Here is a 14,207-nt window from a genome sequence, read left to right on the forward strand (position 1 = left end):
CTGCTCCACCAGCAAGTAGGTTGGAGGTGCATGAGACATTGGGAGGGGACACAGCAGAGGCAGCTGACCTCAAATGACCAAAGGGATGTTCCATACCATATGACATCATGAGTGAGCAAGTGGTTGTGTAGGACTTACCTGTCTACAAGGTTAAACAATAACACCCATACATCAAGGCAGGCTCAGACATGACTGGTTGAGGAGCAGCCTCAAGGAGAAGGGTTTGGGGATTGGTGACATTTCTTGGAAGACATCAACAGTGCAAATGGAAAAAGGAAAAAAAAATGTAAAGAATAAAAGACAAACTTGGCCTGTCATGACATACACTAGGAGCCCTTGCAGAGGGAAGCAGGAAGTCTGTGGCTGCTGAAAAACATCAGCTTCCTCAGAGCATCCCTGAGCTCCTGGTTCCTCATGCTGTAAATAAGGGGTTCAATGTTGGAGGTACCAGCGAGTACACAACAGAAACCACCAGATTCAGGGAGGGGTAGGAGACGGAGGAGGACTTCAGGTAGGCAAATGTGGCAGTACTGATAAGCAGGGAGACCCTGGCCAGGTGAGGAGACACATGGAAAAGCTTTTGTGCTGTCCCTGCTCAGAGGAGATCCTCAGCACGGCCCTGAAGATCTGTACATAGGACAGCACAATGAAAACAAAACACCAACATGCTATTAAGAAACTAACTGCAGTAAGCCAAACATCCCTGAGGTAGGAGTGTGAGCAGGAGAGCTTGAGGATCTGTGGCATTTCACAGAAGAACTGGCCCACAGCATTGCCCTTGCACAGTGGAAGTAAAAATATATTGGCTGTGTGCAGCAGAGCATTGAGAAACCCACTGGCCCAGGCAGCTTTTGCCATGAGGACACAAGCTCTGCTGCCCAGGAGGGTCCCATAGTGCAGGGGTTTGCAGATGGCAACGTAGAGTTTGTAGGACATGACGGTGAGAAAAGAACATTCTGCTGTGATCAAGAAGGGAAAAAAAAAAAGATCTGCAACACACATCCTGTGAAGGAGGTGGCCCTGGTGTCCCAGAGGGAATTGGCCATGGACTTGGGGACAATGGTGGAGATGGAGCCCAAGTCAAGGACGGAGAGGTTGAGGAGGAAGAAGTACATGGGGGTGTGGAGGTGCTGGTCACAGGCTATGGTGGTGATGATGAGGCTGTTGTCCAGGAGGGCAGCCAGGTGGATGCCCAGGAAGAGCCAGAAGTGCAAGAGTTGCAGCTCCGGTGTGTCTGCAAATGCCAGGAGGAGGAACTGGGTGATGGAGCTGCTGTTGGACACTTGCTGGCAGTGGCCATGTGGGCTCTGTTAAAAAAAAAAAAGAACAAAGTAAAATTAGAATACAATCCTCTGACCAAAGCCACTCTTCTTTTTCACAATTCCCCAATTGGAATGCGTTTTCCTTCTCTGTTGTGTGCTGTGAGGAGCAGGACCTCTGTCCGTGTGCTGCCAAGCAGCCAGCTTTGCTCTGCTGCACTGGGGACATGGGAGCTGGTTTGTGACAGCTCAGATGTTCAGAGGGAATCTCAGTTATAATCCACTGTTAATGGAAAAGTTGAGTATTTGCACTCATGACTCTGAGGAGCGTGGACTGCAGAGGAGAGGCTCAGCGTGTCTTCACAATAATTTTGTCTTTGTTCTTTATCTTCCACCACCACATTTGGTGATTGGGAGTTTCGAGGTAGAAATCCTCATTTTTAGGACTGAAAATTCAAGGAGTCTTGAGACAGGACAGGACAAAGGGCTCAGCTCTCTGTGGCTTACTGCCGAGTCAGGACCGCAGCAGTGTCCATCAGGATTTTACTCACCTGCTCTGTGTTTTGACTTCTGCTGCCGGGAAGATGAGTTCACACAGAAATTACTCTCTGGAAAGACCCAAACAATTGGACTCATATGTCAGCAGGGGAGATCTGTTTCAAAGAGCAGAACTGCAAACTCTCCTCTGTCCCAGCCCAGAGGTGTAGATGTGATGGAGAGAGCAGGACACGATCCATCACTGAGAGAAGCAAAGGACTCCGGGAGGAGAGTGCCGACCCCCAAGGAAAGGCTCAGCACTCCTGGGATCCTACAGCAGAGCTGGGCCTTTCTGGGGGCAGTTTGTGAGCCCAGCAGGACAGGCAGAGCAGAGTCAGGGCTCCTGAAGACGGGATCTCCTAAAGGGACGGTCACATCATTGCTCAGCAGACAACACCCAGCAGACATCTGCAGAGAAGGACCACAAGAACTCCTTAATGCAGCCTCCTCACAGCTCACGGACTCCCTGTGAATCCTCCCCCAAAGTTACAGCCATTCCAAGATGCCTGAGAAGAGCCCTTGGCCAGTGTGTCCTCCTGACACATCCTGTGAGCTGTGGCTGTGCCAGTTTTAGGAGATACCTCCAGGGACTGCAGCTGCTTTGCCCAGCACCCACAGACTTACCACGCAAAGGGCTGTGAAGATTTCATTTCCAGCGAGCTCTCAGAATTCTCCCACTCCACGTTGCCTTTAACCTCTCTCTGCCTGGCTCCTCTCCCCTCACTGCTGCAGGCAGAGCCCTCAGCCCTGCTGTGCTTTGCAGAGGAGCTGCTCCTGGGCAGAGCTGTCTCTCTGCAGCGCTGCCTCTTGCCATGAGCTCCCTCTGTGCCAGACCCCCAGCCCAGCTCAGCAGCACAGGAGCAGCCCAAGGCATTTTAATGACCCCTCAGGTGGCTTTGGTGCTGACTCCATGAATGTCAGACAGAGATAGGAAACTGATGAAACCTCCCAGGAAGTCAAAGTCAGGTGCAAATTCAGAAGTTTCTTGTAGTGTTAATGGGTACCACCGAAAGACATTACTGTGTGCTTGTGTGCTCGTTAGGGGACAAAACTGAAGGCAGTGGGGACAGGTAGGCACAGGCAATGTGAAGATGGCTCTGATGCTGAGTGACCTGGATGTGTTATTTCCAACAAAGGACCAAGCCCTGACCCCCAGCCCTTGGGAAGGGAGATCCTGTCCCTCACATGTTGCTCAGGGCTCTTCCTGGGACAGTGGGATGTGGGGCTGTGCAAGGCCAAGGGCAGGACTACAGTCCAATCTCTTCCAGGCTTACGGGTTGTGATGAGGAGGCATTGAAGTCCTGGGGCTGTAAGGATGTCTCCTCATAGGCATCAGCTGCTCAGAGAACAGCCACAGACCAGGAGGCAAAGGCCTTGGGTGTCTTGGGGGCTTTCAGCCTCACCAGTGCCCCCGGCTTTCTCCACCACTGGTTCTGCTACAGTGCTGACTTCCACCCAGCTTGCCAGCCCCGGTCTCACCTGAGCATCTTCCCACCCTTACTGACATCTCTTCATCCTCAGACCGTTCATTGCAAGACAAAGCTTTGGCTAATCCAGACTCTTTCTGGGTGGCCTCTTGTACCATAGAAATGCACTTGCAGTGACATTTGTTTCTCCTCATGTCCAGTCTCAACCTCCCCAGCTGCACTTTGTAGCATTTTTTCTTTCTCCCAGTTTTGAAAAAAGCTCCATCTTCTCTGAAACCACCCTTCAAGCACTCTCAGGCTACTCCTATACTGCCCTGAGCCTCTGTGCCACTGGGCAAAAGGACCAAAGAAGATCAGGTCTCTCAGCGCCTCTGCACAGGGCATCTGCTGGAGGCCCCAAACTCCAGATCTCCTCTGGGCTCTCTCCGGCTCCTCTCATTTGCATCACAATAACTGTAACAAACCCATGTGCGTGGGTCCCTACCAGAGCTGTGTCAAGGGTGATAATAACTCCCCTTGTCTGGGTGAACATGCTCAACTTAATGCAGCCCCGTATGCATGTGGCCTTGTTCACGGTGAGCGTAAACCACTGGCTTGTATGGCCTCCTGCGTAGTTCCCAGGCGCTTCTTCTCAGTGTCACTCCTCAGCACGCAGAGTCACACAGCATCAGGTGCCAGCTGGCCCTGATGTGCAGGTTTGTTATTCCTCTTGAGGCCAGACTGGCCCATTCTCCTTGTAAACGTCAACAGGCTTCTGTTGGCCAAATCCCAGAGTTTCTCAAGGCCTCTCTTGATTCAAGCTCCATTTGCTCAGCTGTTAATGTCTGTGTGCAGGTGGCTCACCCTGACTGTGGTGTGGTCTCACAAGAGAACAGCGTAAGGAGTTGAAGGTCTCTGCAAACCCACGCAGGAATTGCCATGAACACAGTCTCCAAAACACCAAAGAAGGGTGCGAAGCAAACAAAACGAGGGTGAGCAGAGAAAGGATGAAGGAAGGTTGGGCTGTTCGTATGCAAGGCTATCTTGATGGAAAATGTATACATGTATAGACACACAGAAAATATGGATGCCTCCAGGAGCTGCTCTTAGACCCTTTGTCCGTGTGGGAGCTGGTCCCAGGATCCCCGCATCCCCCCAGTTCCTCCACACACAGACAAACTCACACATGCAGATGTCTGTCTCCAGCACAGCAGCACAGAACCATTGAGGCTCGAAGGCAGCCAGCTTCCACCCTCTCTGTGCTTCCTCTTCATGCCCACTTTTAGTCAGAAGCTCCTTTCTCATCCATGCAAGCCTCCTGCCTCTTTTTCTTGACTTTCTGCATGTGGGGGAGAATCATGCTGGAGTTTGAAGAGGAGATCCTTGACCATCAAACAGCACTCTGCACCCCTCCTCTCTGCAGGGATGTATCCTATGGAATTCTTCCCAGCAGGCTGCCCAGCAGGCCCAAGCCTGTTCTCCTAAGTCCTGCTCTTGGTCTTGTTCTCCTCCCTCAGGATGCTGCACTCCACTTTCTCATCCCTGCCTGTTCCATCTCTGACCAGCTCTTCCTTGTTGATAAGTACGAAGTCCCACAGGGCATCTCACCTCACTGCCTCTTCCTTTGTTTTCCCCTCTGCTCCCGCCAGAGAGTAGGTTTGGGGGCCATGACTTTTATCACCCATGGCCTCTGTTTAGGACCCACAGTTTCATTTTTAGGTGGAGCTCGTTGCCTGGCAACAACCACCCAGAAGTCTACGGAGAGTCAGTGGACCCAAGACAGCCAATCACATTTGAAGAGGCGGGGCAATTCTTGTGATTGATATGTAACCAGCCAATCAAGCTTTGAGGCCTGCAGGAAAGGTGGCAAGAGTTGAAAAAGCTGGGCAGTGTTTGGGGATGGGCTGTGCTGGCTGCGCCAACCGTGCCTGGCGGCACAGTGGCACACGGATGATTGACAAGCGGCCTGATCAGTCATTTGATGAGAGGAGCCGGGGGAAATCCCAGACAGCCAATCAGAGGAAACGGCGCCTCAGGGCAGGGTGGGCCCCGAACCAGGGCAGAGTGACAGCCCAGGCAGCCAGTCGCAGGCAGCATCACCTCAGGGCAGGAGACTGACAGCCCTCCCGACCAATGGCGGCAAAGAGTGATGTGAGCAGGAGGCGGCTCCGCGGGCGGCCAGGCCGAGCTCTGACATGGCGCCGGTCAGGCCTGCCCTGAGCTGGAGCAGCCCCCGGCCCAGGCCTGGGGCCCCTTCCCCTCTGACGCCCCTTCCCCTCCCTCCTCACCCCCCGGCCACCCCCATGTTCCAGGCCCCGCGTCTCTGTGGCACCACCCGCTCACACAGTCGGTATCCCGGGCCGTGCCGCTGGAACGCAGCCACGGGCCATCCGGCTTCTCGCCGCCGCTGCCGACCGCGTCCGACCGTCGTGGCCCCTGCTGTCCCCTGGGCCACAGCCCCCGCCGTGGGGCAGAGGCCCCACCAGACCCAGCACCCGCCATCCTGACAGGGGCTGAAGAGGCCCCAGCATCTAAGAAGCTTCATCTGTGCTCTGCCTCATGGGTGGTGGGAAATGCCCCGTGGCGCTGGTTACAGCAATGGAAGCGGAGCCGCTGGCAGCGCAGAGCCCAACCCATCGGGGCTGCTGAATCATGGCGAGATATTGCTGCCCGGCTGGAGAACCTGCCTGTGAGAGTGCGCCACGTAGAAGCTCATGTGCCTGAGGGTCGGTCCACTGAAGAACCTGATCTGAACAACCAGTGGGGGGATCGAGCTGCCGAGATTAAAGTGGCTGAGGTAGATTTGCACTGGCAAGGTGAAGGTGAACTATTTATGGCCCATTGGGCCCACGGTGCCTCAGGTCATCGAGGAAGGGATGCAACATATGGATGGACTCATGATCAAGTGGTGGACGCAACCATGGACGCTGTTGCACAGGTTATTCACCGTTGTGAAACGTGCTACAATCAAGCAAGCCAAGTGGTCAAAGCCTGTGTGGGATGGGAGGCGGTGACTAAAGTGTAGATATGGGGAGTCCTGGCAAATTGACTCTATCACACTGCCACAAACCTGCTGCGGCAAGAATTCTGTGCCTACAATGGTGGAAGTGACCACCGGATGGCTGGAAACGTACACCATGCCCCACGGCACTGCCCGCAACACTGTCCTGGGCCTTGAAAAGCAAGTCCTGTGGTGATGTGGGAGTAATTTAGGGTTCTGCTCACTGTGGAACAACGTTTAGATTTCTTAAAGAGAAGAGCGACTGAAAGAATTTGGTGGCAAGTTCATTCTATTATTTACTGCATGGGGGAAATATGCCAAGCAAAATGCTCCTTACCTTCTCTCCAGGCGCCTGTACCCATTCACGGAGCAAACCTTCAGGCGCCTTCCCTCCCTGATAACCGTTCACTCTGGAGTCTGTGTCCTGGAGCTCCATCGAGAAACTGTCAGGTGAGGCTGTATCCGTCATGGTGCAAACTGTCAGTATTCTTCTCTCCCTGATAACCTTTCACTCCAGAGTCTATATTTTAAAGCTCCAAAGGCAAACTTTCAGGGGAAGCCTGTACCCATTTGCAAAAGCAAACTTTCAGGCTTACCCTCCGTGATAACTGTTCGCTCTGGAGTCTATGTTTAAAGTTCCAGTGGCAAACTTTCAGGCGATGCCTGATAACTGTATGCAGAGCAGACTTTCAGGAGACAAAATTCTTAGGAAAAAAAATATTAATGGAGTAGAATAGCAGGAGGGTTGGCTCAAGCTGGGTACCTGCTCAGAGGTCCCACCCATGCATAGGAAAGCATAGCCTTTTATATCTTTAATAGACCATTCATACCATGATTCAGTCCAATAGCAATGTTTCACTTGGGGTCCTCTTGCTTCTCATTGGATCTTCTTGTCTAATTCCATGCGGGGCTTTGTTTTCTTCAGCCGTAGACATTGTTTATTGTCCATAACCTCGCAGGTACTGTTTTGTCTGAATAATGCCTTTCTTCTCAGTGAAGTGCAAAATAGGCCTTATCTTGCAAGTGTTCAGTGTAGTTTGTAGTTGCTTTTGGTAAATATGAGCAGAACTTTACAGCTTACAATTTTAGCAAATCCAGTTTAGCAAGCAACATGAAGCAAAGAGTATATTAAAAATCATGCAACCTTATGTCTCTAAAGGATTCATTGTATTTAGTGTGCATCTACTTAAGCTAAATGATTAATATTAAACTTGAATTGGGCTCATCCACTGACCCGTGAGTAGTAAAACCATTGCCATACAGCTCACTTTTTTAGCAGGGAGAGCTCGAAGTTGCTCATCCAGGCTGTCGTATTTATAGAAAGCAGTGGTTGACTCGTAGTCAAATTGCACACAGTAGGCAAAGTCTGCCCGAGACTCCCTGCACCCACAAGCCACTGGTGTTCAGTTCCCGTTCTGCTTCTTTGTGGGTCTCCTGGAAGGAGTTCTTGGCCTGGCTACAGCTTAGACCCTTACCTCCCCTGGGGCCTGGACCAAACTGCTGCTGGTTTGGCTGGGGGGAGGTCGAGTGCACCCGCCACACGTGGCAGCCCAGAGAGAACTGAGTCAGACGATGGGACTCCTTTCCAGAATATCCTCATAGACGCCTGGCCCAAGGAGCATGGCATTGAGTGGGTCTGTCACATCCCCTGTCATGCACCAGCCTCTGAGAAAATTGAGCAGAGCAATGGACTGTTAAAGACTATGCTAAGAGCAGTGGGTGGTGGAACTTTCAGAAACCGGGATTCAGATTTCGCCAAGGCCACCCTGAGAGCACCCAGATGCCCAGGGCTGAGCTGACCCTGTGCCTCCCAAGGGGACACCCTGACCTCCCTCCCCAGGCACAGGGTCACAGTGGGGCCCTTTGTGACCTCACTTGGTGACATCCACTGCCCTGCATGTGCTCAGCGCAGCTGCGGGCCCCAGCCCACACTGTCCGGCAGGACAGCGACGGGACAGGGTGCGAGCACGGAGCTGGCGAGAGCCCCGAGCGTAGCCCACGTCTTTCAGAGATTCATAGAATCATTTTGGTTGGACGGGACGCTTGAGATCATCGAGTCCAACCACAACCTAACTCTAGCTGCCCCTGGCAGACTTGCGGCAAGGAGCTCCTGAGCGCAGCTCACTTCTTTTCCCGGCAAGGAGCACACAAGCGCAGACCACATCTTTCAGCGCTGCCTCCGGCAGACCTGCAGCACCGAGGCGTTTTGCCAAAGCGTCCGCCTTCCCCATCCTTAGTCCTTCCCTTTGTCCACAAAATGGTGGAGAGACCCCCCAGCCGCCCCAGGCTGGCCTGGCAGGAGGAGGTTGGGGCTCCCCGGGAAGTCAGACCTCCACTGCAGGCCAACCAGATGGATGTGATCCAGCCACCACAGATCGGTGAGTGAGGGGCCCTTATTGTCTGGGTGGGATGGGACCAGTGAGCGCTCCCTGCTCAACGCCAGGAACACGTTTCCCCACACGCTGGCAGCGGGGGTCCCATGGGTGGTGGGCATGATGCTACCTGAATGCCAGGGCTGCTCCGAGCTGGGAGCCGGCCCCAGCACAGCCTCTGCGGGCAGAGGGGACCCAGCTGCTGCTCCAGGGCTTGGGCAGCGAGAGGCAGCTGGGCTGGCAGGAGGCAGCCGTGCTGTGGGACAGGGACCTTTCCTGCCTGTCTGCAAGTGAGTTCCTCAGCCTGCTGCACTGGGGGCTTTCCCAGCCCTGCCTGGCTCCAGCATCGCAGTGCATCTGCTGGGCACCCTCCAGCCCTGACAAGCACGGGAAGACTGTGCTGGGGGAGCAGGCACGGGGCTGGATGGAGGGCAGAGCTCCTTCCTCTGCTCTGTCCTGCCTGCGGACCCTCTCTGCAGCCCTCCCTGCTCCCCTCCTTTATTAGATGCTGACTGGTTACCTGTGTACCAGTTTGAAAGGAGACGCGTGGACTTCATCGTGGCCTTTGTCACCAGTACAGAAAAGGTAACCATGGCCATTTCGAAGGCAGCTGTGCCGGCATCTGCTGATGGGGGCTCTGCTGCGGGGCTGCTGGAGGGTGCTGGCTGGGCAGAGCTGCTTCTCCCAGGCGTCCACATAGCACTGCAGCCCCATTCTGCGGTGCTGCTGGCCCCAGGTCCCCCTTCTCACACTCCCTGATTTCCTCTCTGCTCCCTGGCTGCCAGGAGGAGAGCCAGAAGATTCCATTTCTTCGGAGCATCTGTGACCTGTGCTACAACAGCAGGCGCCATGGCCCTCCACAGGGCCTAGATCTCTTGTGCCAGAGATACGAGCTGGCAGAGAATATCAAGGTGAGGGGATAGCTGGTGCATCTGGGGAAGGGAGTGAGGCCCCCTGGCACTGGAACCCTGTGAGGACAGTGCTTAGGCAGGGCCAGGGGCTGGTGGCACTGGGTGCTGGCAGCTGGCAGGTCCCATCCTGGCTGTGCTCTGCAGATGCTGCTGGAAGAGGAGCCCAGGGACCAACTGCGCACGGCAGTGCGGTGGAACACCATGCTTGCCATTGCCGAATTGAGGTACCTGCCCATCCCCCTCGGGGACCCCTGCATGAGGCCTCGAGGCCCTGTTCCCAGCACCAGAGTGTGACTGGCTCCTCTCTCTTTGCAGCGCAGTGGAGAGGGCACTCGAGGGCAAGGAGACAAGCCTCCTCCAGGCCTGCTTCTCTAGTGTCTTCTTGCTTCCTCCAGAAGAGGAAATGCAGGGCATGGGCCCTTACCTCTACTTAAAAGTAAGTGCTGGGTGAGCTACAGGAGCCCACAGTCCCCCTGGCTGCTCCCCTGCCGCCACGTGCTGTGATTATAACCAGAGATCCAAGGCAGGGTAGGGTTTCAGCTTTGCTTTAACACCCTCATCCTTTCGTCCCCCGCCTGTTGGCCTGGCCACATCCAGTGCCACGCGCTGCTCTGCCTGTAGCAGATTATTTGCCCCTGGGTCTCTCCCAGGCATGGCGAATCAGCACAGGAGTCATCCCTTGGCACTGGGGGTTCAGATCAGTCCCCTAGGTGTGAGAGGGACAGTAGGAAACATGGCCAAAACTCATCGTCTTCTTGCAGACCATGGAAGCCTTGGACAACATGCTGCAAACATTGGTGCTCAGCTCTTCGGCCTCCAGAGTCAGCGAGCTGCTGCAGAATATTTTCCAGGTTTGGCAAGTGCAAAGAGTGGACTTCACAAGGGCTGTTCGTCACTCTGTGGGGACAGGGTGTCCACTCTCCCATGCAGAGAGAGCGCAGTGCTGGGAGGGTGCCCACCTCCCTGGGGGAACCAGAGGTTGCCCACCAGGCTCTTGTGCAGCACAGTGGCCGCAGAGGGTGGCATCTGCCTTCCTGCCTGGCCACAGGGCTGGCCTGGGGCATTTGTCGCAAGCCTGCAAGGTGTCTGAGGGCAGGAACCCCACTACAGGCTTTGCTCGAGACCAGAGGAAGCCTTAGTGGACTGGGCAAGTCCAGCCCAGGAGTTGAATGGTGCTGCTTCTGCTGGAGCGGTGGCTGCTCCCAGGGCTCACCAGAAGCTTCTCTCTTCCCAGATGCTCTTGACTTACACCAACTCTGAGAGAGACCGTGTGCAGGAGAGGGCTGTGGGAAGAATTGAGAGGATGAGCTCTGTGCTGTCCAGACATCCCACACTGGAGGTAAGGAGCCAGGCACCCTCCAGCCAGGCTGTCTCCCCATCCCTGCATCCCAGAGCAGCCTGCAGCTCTCCCCACGCAGGGCTGCTGGCCAGCCAGCTGCTTTGGGAGCTGTGGCCAGCACGGCCCTGCAAAGCCCTGACTGCCCACAGAGCCAGCCCTGGACACACGCTTGGGTTCAGGGCTTTGGCACCAGCTGCCTGCCCTCAACCCTCCGACTGTTCTGCCTCCCTCACCCAGGCCTGGAACCGCTCTCAGAGAGACAGACACAGCCCTGCCAGCTGTAAAGACATCCAGATCCCAGTGCTGGGACAGCTGCTGGGGCATCTCCTCCTTTTCAAATCTTCGAGGGAAGAGGCAGCTTTGGCTGCTGTTCAGTGCCTCACTCTCTTCTTGGATGGCCAAAACAGTAAGAGAAGTTGTGTTGGGCTTCATCTCTTTACACACAGACATCTCCCAATGGCTCTGCTTCTCTTCCTGACCTCCTTTGCCCCTCCCAGCTGCTTCCCGGAGTGTCCCAGCTGTCATTTTGCTGCAGCAGCCGAGTGCTCTCCTGCAGCCCAGGATCTCTTCTGCTCTCCTTCCTCCCTCCTTTCAGGATCTTGAACCGCCATGTTTTGTGGTTCCCAGAGCCAAAGCTTCCACTGATTACCATGTCCCAAAGCCATGTCTTCCCTGCCAGTGAAGACCAGATCTATCTCTGTGTCCTCTCAGCTTGTCCTTCCAGTGCTTGTAGCAAGAAGCTATTCCTGATGCCCTCCAGAATTCTCCTTGACCGCTTATGTCCTGCCATCCTGAGGGCAGATCTCCAGGCGGTTTGGGAAGCTGGCTGGCAGAGCTGCTGTGTCTTACTGGGTTTTCTGTGTTTCCCCACTGTTTAGGCAGGAGGAATCAAGGAAGACAGCTCCACTTGGGCGATCCTGACAGCTCATCTCAAGATCGGCTAAAACTCAGCCTCATGGTAATGAGCTCTTGCTGGCACTCTTGTGGGTGGCATCAGCTGGGGGCTTGCGTGAGCAAAGGCCTTCCACGATCAGCGGGGCTGGTGTGGCCTCAATGTCCCTGCCGAGAAGGTTCCTGCTGTCCCTGAGCATGGAAGATGCGAGGGCTGTGCTCCAGTGTCCCAGCAGCAGCCCCAGTCCTCCTGGTGACCAGCAAGCCCTGGTTCACAGCAGGGCCAGCACCCTGTGCCCATGACCCCAACTCCTCCCCCCTCACCCTGGGGCCCTCTCTTTTCATCCTCCCCGTGCAGTGACTGCAGCCCCTGCTGCCAGCTTTGCTGCGGGCACTGCTGCAGCACTGCCGGGCGTCTCTGCAGGGCTGCTGGCACTGCCCGGCTAAACAGCAGCATCAGGGTACTTGGTGTGACATGGCTTCACTTCCTTCCTTCCTCCCATAGTCCTGTGCGAGATACCTCAGAAGTTCTGAGAGGACAGACGTCATCCTTGTGTTCATCACGGCGATGAGCGACACCAGCACCTTTGACAAGAAGCGGGCAACAGACTTGCTGGGTGTAGTCATGGAATTCCCTGACTTCTGGCTGGTGGATGTAAGTGGCCTGGGGCTGGATTGCCCTGCCCTTCGGCCCTGTCAGGCCTTGTTCCCCTCTCTATCCCTCCCTCCCAACCACCGGTGTCTCAGGCACCTCAAGCCACCTGAAGGCGTCAGAGAGGGATGGAAAGGGCAGCTGAAGAAATGGCTGCACTCCAGTGGCAGCAGCATCCTCACCTGTGTCCCCTCTAGCTCCCAAAGATCATGAGGTGCATCCATGAAAACCTGGAGAGCATCAGCATGCCACCAGCCCGGCAGAGCGTGGAGTCCCTGCTTCTCCTGATGGCTGACAGGAGACCTGGGAAGGTGCTCACGACGCTACTGAGGATCGCTCCACCAGGAGACAGGTACTGGCCTCAAAAGCCATCAGGGCTTGTTCCCTGTGGGGAGAGGGGCCCAGAGACGCTCTGGCTGCCAGAGCCAAGGAATCCTGCAGGACACCCCCGAGGAGCAGGACCCTCCATCCTGCCTCACTTTCCAGCCCTGGCGGTCAGCCAGGCCCGCTGCAGCCAAAGCTGAGCAAGCCAGCCCAGAGCCCCCCACCACGCTCCTGCCAGCCCCATGGGAGCGCCAGCTCAGCTCTGTGCTTCTGCCCGGGGCATCCCAACCGTCCTGCAGCGCTGAGCCCGGCCATGCTGCTGTGGCTGAGGCTGCCCTGCTGACAGAGCGCTCTGGCTTGCAGGACTGGCATGGCCATGTGGGAGGTGATGATCTCCACGCCCCGGCCTCTGAAGAAGATCTTAAAAAAGTTGCGCAAAAGAGTCCTGGTCACAGACTCCCTGTTTCCTGAAAGCCTCATCAGTGGAGCAGAAAGACATGACATGGTGAGCAGGGTGGTGTCAAGTGGAGCCATGCTGGCAGCTGGAGGCTGGGGCAGTGGGTGAGGCGGTGGCTCGGCCTTGGCTGGGGGTGCTCCAGATGCCCTCCCTGCCATGCTGGGGCCTCATGGCTGTCTGGGGAGCTTTCCAGGCACGGAGGCTCCCGAAGCCATCTGCCCCTTGGGGCATGTGGGTAAAGGGGAGGGCTGAGCAGGGCACAGGGAGTCTTTGTTTTTCTTCCCTCCCCACCCTGGCCCTGCTCTCCTGCAGCCCTATTGGTGTGCCCATGGCCACCAGCTGCCAGGAGGCTGCCACAGAGATTACTGTGCTACCACCTGCCAGGAAGCCGCACAGGGGGCTGGTGCTCAGTGACCAGCTTTTTTTTGCCAGGGTGGTCTTTGACCCTTGCATGAAAAGGAAACTGTTTTTCATACAGGCAAGAAAAATACAGTCCCTCCTGCCACAAGTCGTGGAGTTGCTGGACCACGGCAACACAGAAATCAAGAAGAAGGTCCTAGCATTCTTCCACAGTGTGATGGATCAGCTGAAGAGAGAGGAGACCAGCCCCATTGTTGAACAGCTGACAGAAAAGCTCCTGCCCCTATTTGACCATGTAAGGCTGATGTAGGAGACTGAGCCCTGCAGGTGGGCAGCCTGCAGTGACAGCTGCCCTTCAGCCCAGCCCTGTGGGCAGCACTGGGAGCAGGGTCTGCTCCCCTAGGCTCTCATGGGATGACTTCTGGGCTTTGCAGCCCAGCACGGCTCCCTGCTGCACAATCTGACCCTGGAGCATCTCCCCTCATGTCAGCCCCGATACCATCCCTGCTCGCTGTGGGCAGAGAGCTGCTGGGTTTGAAGTCCAACTTTCCTCCTTCCTTCCAGGAGTCCAGTCAGTTGCGAGAGCTCTCCATCTGCCTCTTCAGAGAGTGGCTGCAGTCAGTGATGGGGCGCGACAAGAAGAGGATGAAGAGCTATGTGCACCATGCATTGCTCCCCCTCTTCCTTCATCTGAGCGA

Source organism: Caloenas nicobarica, chromosome 16 (genome assembly GCF_036013445.1).
Source record: "Caloenas nicobarica isolate bCalNic1 chromosome 16, bCalNic1.hap1, whole genome shotgun sequence".
Lineage (NCBI taxonomy): Eukaryota > Metazoa > Chordata > Aves > Columbiformes > Columbidae > Caloenas > Caloenas nicobarica.